Here is a 12,092-nt window from a genome sequence, read left to right as displayed (position 1 = left end):
TATAGCCCATGCTTCAAAGGAATTAATTCAGTGTTTTTTACGGACTTTTTAAGGAATCCCTCCAAACAATCCTACAGATTTTTTCAAGAAATTCCTACTTTAATTTACCCAGCTATTCTATCATCTTTTTTTCTAGGACTCCTTCCAAGATTCTTGTTTAGAACACCTTCTCAACTAGTACTATCTCCAGAGATTTTCTAAAAAATTGTCTTTCTGGATTTCTTGAAGATTTCAATCAGAAATTTCTCTAAGAATATCTTCAGGAATTACTACAAAGATTTTTCCTTAGATTCGTTCAGAATTTCTATCAGAAGTTCTTTGAGAAATTTCCCAAGGAACTCTTTACTAACTTTACAGGGATGTCTCCAGAATGAAGTCAAAGATCTAAAGAAATTTTTTTTTTCAATCCCAGACATGTTTCAGAAGGAAATTGTAAAGTACACGCAATAAAATTGTGCGGTAAAAACTACCATTTTAGGGGGTTAACTTAAGCGCTCGCACCGGTAATTTACAGCAGACAAGAAATGTACTTGATTTTACCATGTCTGTAGTCGAAAGATTGTTGTAAAATATTTCTGTCATATGTACCAGTAATGTGGTAGGATGTACCGTGGGTTCATTCACAAATTTCATAACGCCGAAAATGGGCATGTTTGATACCCACCCACCCCCTTGTAACGCTTTTTGTATGAGTGTTTTACAAATTTTGTATGAGCTGTAACATTTCAAGGACACCACCCACCCCCTTCAGCGTTATGAAATTGATGAACAGGCCCCGTAAACATAGTAAATTGGTCTGAAATTCCATGGTGGTTTCAAGTATGGGTGTAGTCAACTAAACTAGTAATTTTTACCAGATTTGTTTCCCCTGTAACATCTAATAAAATTATAAAATTTTATAAGTTTCCAAGTAATTCTTGAATTACTCTCACAAAGTTCTCTGAACCAAGGGATATTTAAAAAAAATAAATTATTAAATCTTTGGACAACATCCCACAGGACCCAACAAACATTCGTAGCTAAGTAATAGTTTATTTAGCTGAAATATGTTTTAAAGTCATTTTTCAACTCTTATTCCGTGAAAATGTTTGTTGAGGAATCCCTTAAAAATTATCGGACGAATTCCATGGAAAAATGGTACATCAATGATGGGATGCATGACTGGAATTATTACTATGTATCCGGTAGAAATCAAGACCAAAATTTATTCATAATTATTGTTTTCTCGGGCCCCGTGCGTCGCAGCTAGTATGTGAATAGTGCGCTGTGTTCATAAAAATCGTAAGAATGCAGCGCCACACTGAAAAACTGATTTCAAAATCGCGCGAGTTGAGGCGCGTTATCCCGAAAAATCCCGAAAAATTGATTGGAAGAACTAAACGAGAAATCTCTGAATGAAATGCAGGGGATATTTTTACAGCAATTTGTGGAGGAACTTTGACCTTCCATGAACCTTTAAGGATTTTATTAAAAAAAAAACTCCTGTTGAAATCTATGGTAGTTCTCCTATTATTACAACTGGCAAAATCGTTAACAGAATTACACAAAAATATCTGGAATATCCTGAAATAGTCTCTTGGAAATTACTGGAGGTTGAAGTTGTCAAGAATTTACTTAAGCAAATTATGAATAAATTCCTCTAAGCGTTCCTTGAAACACCGCTAGAAGAATTGGTGGATAAACCACTAAAGGAATTCCTAGAGAAATCTCTGAATGAGTCCCTGAAAGTACGCCAGGAATAATTTCTAAAGAAATCATTAGCAGAATTCCTGAAGCTGTCCTTCGAGGAATCTGGGAAGAAATGACTGAAGATCCTGTGAAATAGTCGCATAATAGTCTCTGGAGGTTTTTTTTGGAACCGCTAACATTTATCAACAGGATTCACTGCAAGCAGAATTAAGAAAAATGAATTTATTAAAAAAAAAAAATATTTGAAATAGAGACTTTAGAGACCTTCCGTTTAAAACAAATATTTTAATAGATTTAGTCCGAAAACGACACCTGCTACCAGCCCTGCTATCGCAAATTATGGGTGGATTATTTTTGCAAGCACTAAGATTGATCGGTTAAGTTCCCAATTATTAAATTTCATTGAGACATCGCGTCTCCGGTTGAAAACCGGAATTATACTTAATGTCGGGCATACTGGGCAGTAGAACTGGTATGCAACACAGCGCACCTAGCCCCAGCACATGCCTTTGGGTGAAATCCTTTTTTTTTACTTTTCTAAAATACCAGCTTTCAACTGGATTGTTCGTCGAGTGTGAGTGCATCTGTAATTGAACATGAGCTGCAATTTCATCAAGATCTTGGGTGTTGCTGGCTATTGGATTCAATCCTTAGCGAACTCGAATAAGAACTATAACCAGTAGAAATCCTAACGAAAACGGTTTTGACCAGCATTCAACACAACAAGTTATTTATGTTGACATAGAGTACACAAACAAAACGTTTTTGTTTGATTTCATTCTGTCGTAAGTAATGTTTACGTTTGACAATTGACTAAACATGAGGACGCAAGTAAACAACTGGATGATAAAATAGCGTAACGCTTTGACGAAAGTAACGCTCATGCTGTCAGTGTGACTTATGAAAAGGGCGTATTTCTGTTGATGAGAGCAAAACGTGGTAAAGTTTATTTTCGCAAAAAACATCGCGTTTCTAAATACTTTTTGAAATATGTTCAATCGTGGAGCAACTCCTTTACAAATGTTATAGTATAGGCGTATTCATATTGTAGAAATCCGTTCAGGCTTTAAATAGGAATTAAAATCAAATAATAATTTTTCGAAGTTGATTATCTCAACTAGAGTTGAGAGTGACTTACGTCTATTTGAAAAAGTGTTCGAGAATTGTAAATTTTCTGCTGATAGCTATTATAGCTAGCAGAGAAGGGGGGTTTACTATTAGAATGTTCTTCTTTCAGCACTGACTGTTTCTTGAACTAACACTAAAGAGTTTATCATTTGTATACCAATGATGATTTATCCTTCCTTCGTTGCGTTGCGTTGCGTAACGGAGTATTTCGTAGATTGCATACTAAAAACTGCCATGTTATTTATTTTACCACACTTATTCCAATTACTTATGAAAAACTTTTGGATGAAACAGTTATTCAATCGGGAGTCAAAGATGGAAAGACATGACAATTTCCATTGCCGGCCACGTCCATTTTCTCCGTTACAAGGAAAGAGAAGGATAATGATAATATGACACCTACTTAAAGAGAGGCCAGCGACTCACCGATGGCTTCATAGATGTCAGGGAATTGGATGATAGGGGAGGGAATAGTCTAGGATTCACTAAAAGCGAGTGATACGACCGGATTAAAATTAACTTAAATTAACTCATTACGCGTAGTAATGAAGTAAATTAGTAAGTAGTAAGATGAATAAATTATGAGTGAAATTATGGAAAAAATCACGTGCTCTGCTGGGATTCTAACCCAGGACTCTTGTATGCTAGACGAGCGCCTACATCGCTTCCACAAAAACTGTATTGTGGAAGAGTAAAGATGTGCGGAAAGGTGGTTTTCACAATTGAGAACATGTTATTTTCTACTGAAGAAAGCACTTAATAACACTATCAAATGTTACAACCATATAACTGTTGCAATTTCTCATCAGAATCACACTTATCAGTGATAAGTTATCACAAAAGAAAAATAAATCTATCCACCAGTCGAACCACCAGCGGAAACGCGAAAGAATCTATCACGCAGAGGAGCGCGAAAAAAAAAAACGTGACAGGCAGTTGCGGCGCGGCCTACTGAGTTTTTTCTATCAACGATGATTTATCCTTCTTTAAGAAAGAGTTGTTTTTTGAATTTCATCACAACTGCCTGTTGTTTTCATTTTCGGTCAAACGGAATTCGGTAAAATTACTCTTTGAGCCAAATGGCGTTCGGACATACGGTATTGGGCCAAATGATCCGGAACTTTCAACGACCGTTCAACGTTATACAAGAAGTTTTTTGAATACAGGCCTTCAAATCTACTAGCGGAATCTTCGAAAGCGATTATGAATAGGATTTATACCCATATATACTCATATATAGGCTCATATTGTGTCAAGTTTAGAACTCTATTACTGTTTAAGGTTATCCAAGAACTGCTTCGAGTATAGGCCTTCAGATATACACGCGTAACCAGTGATCTTTCGTACATTTATGAATAAGGTTTATACCCTCAGAGACTCATAAAACGACTGTTTAAGGTTAACATCAAAAACGTTACAAGTCACGCTTGTAGTTCTAAAGATCTACACTCAAAGGAGTTCAATTATAACCGGAAACCAAGTTTAACATTGATTTACCATAATTGTATAATCCCACATAAGTGTAAACCTTGTAAATATATAGTCAAGAGTTACGTTTGTTGATCTATAGACCAAGACTCGGCTGAGTTCTCGGATAACCCTAGAAAACCGTTGGACTCTAAATTTGATAGAATATGTTTTTCGAGTCAGCTTGAGTGTAAACCTCATTCAGAAACCTTCAAGAGATCTTTGGTTACGTCTCTAGATATGAAGGCCTTCACTCGAAGAAGTAATCGTAAACAGTCTTTGATTTCGAAACTTTATGTGAAACGTTATATTGAACCTATTTGGCTGTAAGCCTTACCCATTAACGTCAGAAACGTTACAAGCTACGCTTGTACAGGGGATAGGCAAAATGATTGAGATAGGCAAAATTTTGCCCAAATTCAAATGCTTATAACTTTATGAAAAATGAATGAAATTGGATGCATCTGGAAGCAGTCGACGGCAAATTTGGTCCAGTTTTAGGAACTTCCTTGGCCATGCATATTGGCCACTGGACACCGGAGATGTTCCGGATTTTCTGAGGTCATGTCCAAATGTCATTTTTTCTGTCGCTTGTATTTTTGTGTGGTGTAAAGTTAGATAGATGTTTGCAATTTTCCTAGAAACTAGAACTAATAGGAAGTTGAATGCCACCGGACGCATTAAGATTGGTTGGAAATCTTCAGAAATATGACCATTTCCGTAAAACTGGTTCCGGAAAGCATGGTCAGTCATGTTTGTATTTCCAATCATGTAAATATTATCCGGAGCTATATCCAAGTGGACATCAACCTTAAAAATGATGTTTCCTGCAGCGTATTCAGAACCATTAGATGCACAGACCACTCTATAGAACGTTCCAGGTGCCCTGGGGGAAGTGGTCAATTAGGAACATATCTGGAACCATATCAATATGGGCATCAAACTTCATTATTTTCAAAGGTTATGCTTTCCGAAGCATTTCCAGCATCACCGGCTGCCATGACCACTTTATAGTAGATTCCAGGTGCCCCGGGGATGTGGCCAATTCAAAACATGCCCGAAAACACATCAATATGGGTAAAAACATCAAGATTTTTGAAGGTGATGCTAATAGAAGTATTTACAGCGCAACTTATTTATATGACCACTGTATAGTAGGTTCCATGGGCCCTGGGGGATGAGGTCATGTTTCGAGTTGGCCACATCTCTAGGAGCCCCTGGAATATACTATAGAGTGATTATTATATCTTGTGGTTCTGAAAATGCTCGCCATTTTCCAAGTCACATGGATCTTACTGTTTATGGTAGAATGTGATTCTAAACAGATGAACGGACATGTTCCGAATTGGCCACATCCCCCGGGGCACCTGGAACCTACTATAAAGTGGTTATGGCAGCCGGTGATGCTGGAAATGCTTCGGAAAGCATAACCTTTGAAAATAATGAAGTTTGATGCCCATATTGATATGGTTCCGGATATGTTCCTAATTGACCACTTCCCCCAGGGCACCTGGAACGTTCTATAGAGTGGTCTGTACATCTAATGGTTCTGAATACGCTGCAGGAAACATCATTTTTAAGGTTGGTGTCCGCTTGGATATAGCTCCGGATAATATTTACATGATTGGAAATACAAACATGACTGACCATGCTTTCCGGAACCAGTTTTACGGAAATGGTCATATTTCTGAAGATTTCCAACCAATCTTAATGCGTCCGGTGGCATTCAACTTCCTATTAGTTCTAGTTTCTAGGAAAATTGCAAACATCTATCTAACTTTACACCACACAAAAATACAAGCGACAGAAAAAATGACATTTGGACATGCCCTCAGAAAATCCGGAACATCTCCGATGTACAGTGGCCAATATGCATGGCCAAGGAAGTTCCTAAAACTGGACCAAATTTGCCGTCGACTGCTTCCAGATGCATCCAATTTCATCCATTTTTCATAAAGTTATAAGCATTTGAATTTGGGCAAAATTTTGCCTATCTCAATCATTTTGCCTATCCCCTGTATATCTGAAGGCAGGAGTTAAATGATCATCGGAAAATTTTAAACTTGGTTTACCATCATTATATGAGCCCACATAAGTGTAAACCTTGTTGATTTATCGTCAAGAGATTACTGGTTTAGAGATGGTCGGGTTTCACATTTTTCAAACCCGCACCCGACCCGTACCCGACTTATTTTATTCCTTCAAACCCGGACCCGACCCGAACCCCAGACAAAATTTGAAAAGCAAACCCGGACCCGACCCGAACCCGAAAAAAAATCGCTGTTCAAACCCGAACCCGACCCGAAACCCGAAAAAGTTTTCTAAGAAAAACCCTAATAGAACCCGAGTTCGGCCAGATGAAGAATTCATCGTTTCTGATGCATAGGGAAGCTTTCAGGTTGTTACTTTGTGAACAAGTTTCACCAAACCCGGGTAAACACGACTTTTTTCAAGCCCGAACCCGACCCGTACCCGATAACATTTTAGCCTTTAAACCCGACCCGAACCCGAACCCGAAAAAATAAAAATTTTCAAACCCGAACCCGACTCGAACCCGTCGGGTTTGGGTTCGGGTCGGGTTTCGGGTTTGAAAACCCGAGACCCGACCATCTCTACTGGTTACGTGTGTTGATCTGTAGAATTAGCCTCAACGAAGGTCTTGGATAATCCTAGAAAGGCGTTGGACTTTAAACTTGATAGAATACGTTTGTTTGAGTCTGCTTAGGTATGAACCTTCGAAAGACCTCTGATCACAAAAGTAGCTACGAAGGCTTTTACTCACAGAAGATTTTAGAAAACCATCAACCGTTGATATCGGAACACATTATATTTAATCTGTTATGTTGTTAACCTTATTCATTAACATAAAAAAAAACTTTATCTTGTAAGTAGATGAAAAAAACCGAATTTAGTACTATACCATTTAATTCCTCTGGAGGCGAATGACATTGATGTTAAAACCTCCTTAATAAATAATAATAATAATAATAATTTAATTCCACTAGAGTTTGTATCCTTTGACAGATACGCGTATTTCGACCTCAACTGTAAGGCCGTCTTCAGTGTCGTGTACTAGACTCGACTAGTAGTCGAATATGCGTATCTGTCAAAGGATACAAACTCTAGTGGAATTATATGGTATAGTACTAAATTCGGTTTTTTCATCTACTTATAGGTATTCTATAAGTAGATGAAAAAACCAAAGAAGATTAATTATTTATCTTGTAGATATAAAGGTCTTTGCTCAAAGAAGTTAAAAGTTTACCGGAAAAGGTTAAACTTGGTTAACCATGATTGTATAAGCTATGTAAATCATGAGCGTAAACCATGTAGATTAATCGTCAAAAGATTACTAAATACGATTAAAAGATTACTAGCTCAACGTATTTTCTTAAGTAATCCTGGAAATCCATTGGACTTCAAACTTGATAAAATATGTTTATTTGAGTCTGCTTGGCTATGAATAATACTCATAAAACTTTGAAAAATCTGTGATTATGCGTGTAGATACGAAGGCCTTCACTCAAAAACGTTTTAGGATAAATGCTAACAACGCTTTGTGAAATAGTGATAAATTTGCCCCCGGTTTACGGTACATATGTAAAAAATCCAAATGATTGCGTTGGTAATTTTTAGGATTCAGGAGAAAGCATTTGAGATTCTGATTTGAAGCTCCCGGAAGATTCCGGCTCTCACCGAAATTTCCAAGATTCCCTCCGAAATCCTAGAATATTTCATTGGGATTTCAGAAATTACAAGATAATCTTAAGAAATCCAAACATCTTACTGAAAAAGTTCCCCCTTTTTTCTAAAAAAAATGCGAAACTCAGTTACGAACAACTTCTCTGAAGACATTATACGTGAGCGGTTCCATTTGAATTCGAATGTCGGTTTACTTTTGTATTTTTTGATTTGGCTGAAATTTGGCATATGCTTTCTTTATACCCAAAAATGCCTATTTGCATCATCGGTTCGCCATTTTTACCCTAGCGTTACTTTTGAGAAGGGCCTAAGAAAAAAAGCCTTAACAATTTTCCAAAAATAATACTCAGAAACTATTTGTCTGATCGGTTTGGTGTCTTCCGCAAAGTTTTGCGTTGAAACTATCTGAAAAAAAAAACACAGTAAAAAAAAATTTTGTAATTTTTTTTATTTCGAAAATAAAGCTTAAAAATCCATTTTCACAAAAATCGTTTTCTTGATTTTTTTTTTTTTTATAATTTAAAGTAGACAAAAAATGGAGTCTTTTGCACAGTGGGTCAAGATGGAGAAATCATAGACAAAAAAGTTATGATTTTTTGAAAAAAGGTGAATTTTTGAAAATGGTCAAAATAAACTTTTTACTCGATTTTATGAAAGTGCGCAAAATTTACAACAAAAAAGGTATACGGAAAAATCAGGCTAACTTTTACCGTTTTAAAGATACAGCGATTTTAATACAAAATTATGATATAATTTTCAATTTTCGGTCATTATAATATAACTTAGAAACGGTTTGTCCGATCAGTTTGGTGTCTTCCGCAAAGTTTTAGGTTATTGTTGGGACTATCTGGAAAAAAATATACATTGTAAAAAAATGTTGTAAGTTTTTATATATCGAAAATACAGCTTAAAAATCAATTTTGTCAAAAATCGTATTTTTAATTTTTTTTTATTTTTTTATATGTTGAAGTAGACAAAAAATGAAGTCTTTTGCACAGTGGGTCAAGATGGAGAAATCATTGACAAAAAAGTTATGATTTTTTTTTAAAAAAGGTGAATTTGTTGAAAATGGTCATAATAAACTAAATTTTGCGTACTTTCATAAAATCGAGTTTAAAAATATTCAAAAAGTTTATTTAGACCATATTGAAAAATCAACCTTTTTTAAAAAAATTATAACTTTTTTGGCCATGATTTTTCCATCTTGACCCACTGTGCAAAAGACTTCATTTTTTGTCTACTTTAACATATAAAAAAAATCAAAAATACGATTTTTGAGAAAATTGATTTTTAAGCTTTATTTTTATTACAACATTTTTTTTACAGTGTATATTTTTTTTCAGATAGTCCCAACAATAACCTAAAACTTTGCGGAAGGCACCAAACTGATCGGACAAACCGTTTCTAAGTTATAATTTTTTGAAAATTATCAAGGATTTTTTTCTTAGGCCCTTCTCAAAAGTAAGGCTAGAGTCAAAATGGCGAGCCGATAATGCAAAAAGGCATTTTTGGGCATAAAGAAAGCATGTGCAAAATTTCGTCCAAATCAAAAAATATAAAAATGAAATTTGGGAAAAAAAAGTCGTCATTTTCTGTGGAACCGCTCACGTCTAAAATCAAAGAGAACAGAGAAAAAAGTTTTTCCCTGCAAAATTTCCAATTCGAACCATTGTGGCAATGATAGAGGTGCATCCCCTCGGACGCGGTTTCGCCGCGGTTTTTTTTTCGCAACTCATTGAGCATTGCGTCCCATCAAATAGGGGACTAAATGACACAGCCTTCAGAAGCGCTTTTTCGGCACGCTGCGAATTCACCGAAGCAAGCTAAAAATTCAAGATAAGGGTGACAATACACCTATTTGCATAATGCATTTAGTTAGCCAGAGCGAATATATCCGAAAGCGGATTGTTTGATGTACCTATCCTTGCAAGATTCTGGTCCGATCCCGGCGAATACCTGCTAGCTTGGTACCTTATGTCATTCGAAGCAGCAGATAAAGTGCACAAGCATGATTTAACGATTATCTCTCTGTGTCGGGTTGACCAACTTCTGGTCACATGGCGTATCAGAAATGGGGATACCTACATACCTACCTCTCTTGTTAGCAGTGTTTGCTTTTGATATAAGGACTGACTAACAACAACGCAGCATGGAAGAGGTTGTTTTGCATATGTTGTATCCTGGAATTAATTTTTCTTTGAAGTGCTCTCCTCGTTACGGTATTGTGACGCTGCTAAGCGAACTGTGGAAATTACTGGTTGGATATCCCAACGGGATAATGTGTGGGTTTTCTAGCTCGATGGTGTAATTTTTATTGGTTTCGGTTGTATTGCTCTGTACAAAAAGGGCACAACTCTTTAACCCGTTTTCACGGTTTATTACCTCCTGCTTGGTAATGCGTGTGTGATGCGATGGTTAGGGACAATTTCATCACATCGTTAGCGAATAATTAGCAAATGTGCATGCTAATTGAACCTTTCTCAGCTCAGTCAATTGAAGCGCAGCAATTCAGAAGAATTATGGTAAAGGTGATTAGGTCCAAATCTTGATATTCATTTAAAACGATCAGGTGGTCTTTCTTGGGTCATAATCTCTAAGGAACACAGCATAAAAGCTTGAGTGTAGCCAGAGAGGGCAGATACGTGCCATTATACCAACAAAATAAGATACAAATTTTCCTAACAAAATGGTATTCAATGATTTTCCGTGTACCGTTTTGATTCATATTACGGACACTTAAGGACTCAGTGAAGTATAACCCAGCATAGAGCATACAAAAAAAATCATTCTGTTTGATTCCTTAGCGCTATCGAGCGTAGGAAGCCCTTATCTTTCGAATGGTGGGTAAAGAATACGCTTCCGCAACTTGAATAATTTTAAATAAATCAAAATGTGTGGCCTTTTCATGATTCTTATTCCGGACGCTTCCTCACTTTTGCCTCATATTCCGGACACTTTGAATCGAATTCCGGACAGCTCATGATAATCATTAATGGAACAGTCAAATCATCAATTGAAATCGTCAATCCGCTAAAGAGACATCTAAGGTAGTTGGGCATTATAAATTTTCGAAGATATTTATGGAAAAAGCTTACTAAAACGAGCCTCGAAAATGAGAACTTTTGAACGACAAAAATTGAAACATTTCGTGTGAAATGTTTCCCATACAAAGTTGAGTGTCCGGAATTTGAAGCTGTCCGTAATATGAATCAAAACGGTATTCGATTATGCTGGTTACTATGTCTCTACCGATGTAAACCATTTACACACATAATCATCTCATTAAATCATAGGTGCTCCGCGCAACAATTTCATTATGCTTGGTGGAATAACAGATCTATTGTGAGCAATAACGATTTTTCACGTACAAATACTTTTGGACTCAGAGTATCGCAAATATATCGTTATTCATAGACATAAGATGTCTGAGAATTGCTATCCTATTGTGACAAATATATAACCAATTACCCTTTTTGACGTGGGGAGGTCGCCCAATACCGGGAAATGTCGAAAAATTGAGAAATTATGATCCAATAAATATTTTATAATAGAAGAAATGTTATCTAAGTTAGAAAGCTATTTTTGCCTGGAAGAACACCTCCTTAAAATATGCATGCTTTTTCCAGAAATCACAAATGTGTTAAATCCGACACAAAACAACGTATCACCTTATATTTCAACTTGATAAACAATACCGTCGTGCGGGGTGACATTGGGCCTAGGGAGTGACTTTGACTGCCCTTTCCGATGCATCTCATGTCTATAACGGGTGTGAAAAAACTAATTCATGGCCACCCAGTGGCTATTTATAACGTATTCTTGAAACTTGCTACATTGTTTTCGTTATTTTGGTTTTAGTTTGCTCATTTATTTTTACCTTTATTTTTGTAATTAAAAAAACTTCGAATGGTTTGACACTACAAGTAAAGACTTGCGAAAGGTTCACTTTATTCAATAAACTTTGGATGGTTCGCCACTGTAAGTGTTGGCATAAGAATAAAAGTGTTCTATGATGTTCCAGGCATTCGAGTTTTTTTTTGTTTCTTTTCAAATAAGTAAAATATAATAACACATGCTTTCGTCCTGACAGCTGTAGGAATGTTACA

Source organism: Aedes aegypti, chromosome 3, assembly GCF_002204515.2.
Source record: "Aedes aegypti strain LVP_AGWG chromosome 3, AaegL5.0 Primary Assembly, whole genome shotgun sequence".
Classification (NCBI taxonomy): domain Eukaryota; kingdom Metazoa; phylum Arthropoda; class Insecta; order Diptera; family Culicidae; genus Aedes; species Aedes aegypti.
The sequence above is the reverse complement of the archived record's forward strand: the minus strand, read 5'-3'. Positions refer to the sequence as shown.